This window comes from Montipora capricornis, chromosome 14 (assembly GCF_036669925.1).
Source record: "Montipora capricornis isolate CH-2021 chromosome 14, ASM3666992v2, whole genome shotgun sequence".
Taxonomy (NCBI): domain Eukaryota; kingdom Metazoa; phylum Cnidaria; class Anthozoa; order Scleractinia; family Acroporidae; genus Montipora; species Montipora capricornis.
The window spans coordinates 13,668,383-13,673,406 of record NC_090896.1 but is presented as its reverse complement, the minus strand read 5'-3'; the positions used below and the strand labels follow the sequence as shown (position 1 = coordinate 13,673,406).

Sequence of the window (5,024 nt, the reverse complement as noted above, 5' to 3'; positions counted from 1 at the left end):
AAATTGCAAGTGTAGCCACCCTGGAACTGCCGAATTTTTCAACAACTTTTCTGCTGTCGCGGTCACCAGTTCAAGGTGGCTACACTTGCGAGTTTCCTTCGGTGTGCTGGCGATGGGACAAAATTTGAACAATTGGATCACCGGAGTGAGCAAAAAAATTCCCTTCTGTTTAGCCTCGGCTTCTTAGGATTACGATTATTTCGATGTAGTCTTGAATTTTAGTGTGTTCAGTACATGTTACGTTACAGTGTACAAACTCCAACCGAAATTCGTTGTTAAGATTTGCGAATTTTTGTCCTGCGTTCGAATTTGTGTCTGGCTCAGAAAGAAATTTCACCGGCTCAGGAAAGGAAAATTTCGGAAAAGAACAATAAGCGAATTTTGTGATGAAATTTCATTTGCATTCTGTTTTTTTGCCACAGTACTGTACAGGAGCTTCAAGACAGTTCAGAACGGCCCCCACCTCTTAATACATCTGAAAGGGACAATTTCAAAATTAACAGGGAAATGATTAAGATACCCCTTCGCCAGGAGACAAACAGTGGCTATTTACTTCTTGCAACCAAATCAATGTTGAGAAATTAGCCTTTAGTTGGATTTCAGGATCGCCTTTCTCGGTTAATTTTCGAAAAAGACGCAGCTCGGAATGCTGGGTGTTTTTGAGGTTAGAATTTCACTTGGTTGGCGTCCCGTTCCGGCTTGAACAAGACCAAGATCACCCAGCCTGCAGCTGGGGTGCTGCCTACCTTGTCAATTTTCTTGACTATGTAACCGTGGTTGAGAAAAGATCTAGCAAAATGATGCCTCATCAAACAGCTTGGGAACGGACAGAACCAGAACAAAACATAACACAGGACACAGTGACATTATTTTGTTTGACCTTTCTTTGAATTATTTGCTTTCAAACTTTTATTTGCCAAGACCAAAATCGCAACGGGCTGTAATGTATTTATCCTACTACAGAATCGATAACAACAACACCAACAGAGGGTGGTCTGCCTGTGCTGTTACATGTGGACAAACGTTTTAGGAGCCTCCTTAATTGACCCCTCAGCAACCTAGGATACCCCCCAGTTGACGAGTAAAATCAATCATAATTTATGTTGTGTGAGTAGAGGTAAAATCTGTTACGTCTTGCATTCCAGAAGTCCATACGTACAGGTCCAATCAGTAACATTTACAATGTAGATTCTGATTCAGACATACTCTGGGAGGCAAGAAACTGCCTGCCGTACTTATATATGGACAGTAGTACAATTTGTTCCTTTGGTACAATTTTTTCTGAAATGGGTACAGAATATGTTGAACTGGTACAAAATATATGAACTGGGTACAATTTTATTTGTGACTGGCTTTATTTTTATCAAACTGTTCTAAAAAAGGGATTTTCATTTTTTTGGGGTGTAGTTAAAAAAACGAGGGGCGTAGTTTTTAGGGGGTCTAAAAAGAAACACGTTAATTCTTTCTTTCTTCTACCTTCCTCCCCCTCCCTCATCTTCTCCATCACCCTCTAGCCAACCCCCCTTCCTTTCACAGTTCTATCCCCCCTTATTTTCCAGATGGCCCACCCTACTTGCATTGACCTTATGCCCACTCCCTCTTTGACAGACTTACACAGTATACTCGGAGACTTTCTTTTGTACTCACCCGAACTGAACTTGAACTCCCTGCCTCTTGATCTGTTTCCACTCTCTTCCACTTGGACATCTCTTCTCCTCTTGATCGTGTCAACTCTCGATACACTTGACCACACAAGCAGATCATGACAAACTTACCATGATAATTTACAATTAAATATTTTAATATTAATCCAGGCCACTCTCTGTCCAAATATTTTACTTATTCATCCCAGGCCACTCTCGGTCCACAACTTCAATTTATTTACATTTAGGACTTCGGCCCCCCCCCCCCCCCCCCCCCCCCGTTTCATTAGAAGGAAAACAACGCGGACAATTCAGTGTAATGGTATCACACGACAAATATTTGTATCAAAGATTAGATGACTTTAAGCAAAAGCAGAATGCGAAATACATCACAACTAAAACCATGTTTATCGAAGATTCATTTTACAGAATGAAGCAATGGAATTACTTGAAAAATTCAAAGTGAAAAAAGCGAGTAGTGATTCGAGGCGGAGAAACGGAAGGCAAACTATCTCAGTCAAAACTAAAGACATTTGCAAAGAACGAAAGAATCGGACAATACCACCACAGGGAAAATCTGGGCTAAGTTCAGGAATACCCTGCCAATACTGCATTTCACATGAATAAGGAATAGGGACTCTATTGTATTTAAGTCCTCGTTCTTCAAAAGATGCCGCATAGGGGAAACAATAGTGGTTGCTGTGGCGGGTTATTCTCAAGTACGTTGCTCCGAAAACTGCAAACACCTGACAGAAAAACTGATTAATCTCAAAGAGAAACTCTACGAAAACTCTTAGTCTTAGACACCCAAAAGAACAACCCACATAGAGGACAGTTCAAAATTCACAAGTAAATGGGAGAAGAGTGACAACTATTCAGAAAGTAAGCGTACGACTTGTAAAAGTTGTTCGTAAGTTTATGTCCATTGCAAACAAACAGCAGAAGGACTATCACTAGCAAACAAGAAAGCAAGCACAAAGAAAACGGAAATTAAGATTTCGGACACGGTGGCAATAAAAAAAATAAACAAAGTAGACAAGATGTCACCCTTTTCACCCCAATATGCTCTTGGGTCAAATCATCGAATTGAAGGAGATCGGATATGTAAGAATTGTGACAGAGTATGGCAAAGTGTAACAATCTGATCCACACCCTTGTGATTCTATCATTGTTATTGCCACTAATGTGAAAACTAGATTTTCCTCTACCTAAACATGCTTTTTCACGCAGCATGCAAAAAAGCACAGTTTCCCCTATACTACCTCATTGAGATATCTTGATATGGAAAAACAAAACAAATTGCTACAAGGACACTAATCTCAAAATACTATTTTATTAATTTAATGACAAATAGCAAAATTACATTGTGAGATTTCTGCACTTTATTTCTTGTCTTATTGAAACAGTGGCATAATTCATGTATTGCTCTGTATAGTCTGCAAAACTGAATTGTACACACAACGTGGTGATAAAAAAACTTAATCCAAACCAACAACAGGACTGGTACACTCATCGGTAAACTTGATGATAAGCCAAAAGCAATCCTTAAGCCCTTGTCACCACATGCCACTATTTAATGAACAGGTTTTAAAATAAATTCTTAATGTTTATGTTTAGTAAATCATGACTGTAACATACAAAGCTAACCATTCTAGGACAAGTGTTTAGGCTTAAATTAATTTGTGTAGAAACATAATTAGTGCTTTAAAAACCACTCATGTTATTCTTGGTCAAACCAGACTGTTACGTATTTCCAACAAGTCTTGCTATTTCCTGGTCCTGCTCTGAATGCTCAGCAAACCTTTATTTCAGTAACCTCCTTGAACTAAGTTTTTTAAAAAAAAAAAAAAGAATGGCAAACAGCTGTTATCAATGGAGAGTTGTTTCTTTGTGTTCAACAAAACATTAAAAACATTTTCACTGTTTTTGGCACCAGTATAATTAAGGGTAAATTAAAATTGTACCAGTCAATATATTCTGTACCAGTTCAAAAACAAATTTGTACCAAAGTGCAAATTGAACTACAACATATACACTGTATGTGCATGTAGTTTTCATGTTTCATTCGAAAGCAAAGTACTGTACAAGGTACAGTGGTTTCAATTTATCGTACTATTAGTGTGATGTATGTTCAAGAAACATCTGTAAGACAGTGCGCCTGACGTCTTTCTTGATCCAAACAATTTGTCAGACGATGGTACAAATTGCATTGGTTGGAAAGTTCCATTCTCAGACAATGGAGAGCTCTTTTGTTTCCTTGTCTTACTCCCTGTCATACAAAGGTTCTGAACTGGGTGACAATCAAGGTTACAGTATTGTACCCACAACTTCTACTTGGCATTAATTCAAGGTTACAAAAAATGTACGTTCAAACCCGGCAGTGCTACTTTTGGCACAAGTGTTTACACTTCAAGTGTTGCTATTTTTAAAAAATTCTCTGTTGCATCAAAATCTTTTCGTTGACATGAAATATGCTTGAGAAGTGGTTGGGTAAACGCAAAAAAAAAAAAGCCACAACCCAGAAAAAACAAAAATTGGCAGCTTTTTGTAAGTAATTTGGAAAAGAACACCATACATTGCTTTGTATTTAAAAGCTTTTTACGAATATTGTTAATTAATTATCTTCGAAAATGTGTGGTTACACTTATATTCTTTTGTTATTTCAATAACACTTGTTAAGATCTGCTTTTTCCGTGTATTCAGTAAACCCCGGAAAAATACCTTAGACTTAGTGGCACCGTCCTTAAACGCAAACATTCATGGCATGCGGCTCATGGTCAAAAAATTGTTCACCATGTGAAGGTCATCAGTCAAAAATAACCCAAAACAACTAAAAGCCTACAGCTGTAGTTTGCAGTAATATTTCATTTAAACAGTGTTACAAGGGCTGCAAAGTAAACAAATTAATTTTGTTGCATTATTGTGATTGACAAGGAAAAAATAAATTATTGGAAGATTTCTCGATAAAGACAAGGATATCGTCCTACAATGAGGAGAAACCCAAAGAGTTTTCAGTGTTATCATTGCGATAATTATGTTTTCATGATTTGATGGAGGAGGGTTCTGAACAAAGTTGTAAAGCTCAAATGGGGGAACTTCTAGAGCATGCTAGTGAAATTTGGCCAGAACAATACTAAGGAACAATGGACCCAGCCCATTGGACCCCATGGACCACCCCTCATTTTGTACATTTACAAGCAGAAAAAATCTTTAGATGAAAAAGAGAAGTGATCCAAGCAATTATCTAGACATTTAAGTAACACTTAATTGTCTAGACTACACACACATGAAAAATTTAGGTGCCTCCAATGGGATTTGAACTTGTGACCTCTGTGATGCCAGTGCTATGCTGTACCTGTTTCGGTAACGAATGAAGCAATG

At 37.9% G+C, this 5,024-nt stretch overlaps 1 protein-coding gene across 1 annotated transcript in view; it reads left to right on the top strand.

Moving 5' to 3' along the window:
• Positions 1 to 3,760: 3,760 nt before the first annotated feature.
• LOC138031455 (prolyl endopeptidase-like) overlaps positions 3,761 to 5,024 on the top strand; it is a 66,083-nt gene continuing 64,819 nt past the window's right edge. Inside the window, exon 1 of the mRNA XM_068879147.1 lies at positions 3,761 to 3,949. The gene's annotated coding sequence lies outside the window, so the exon portion shown is untranslated. The remainder of the gene's footprint in view (positions 3,950 to 5,024) is intronic.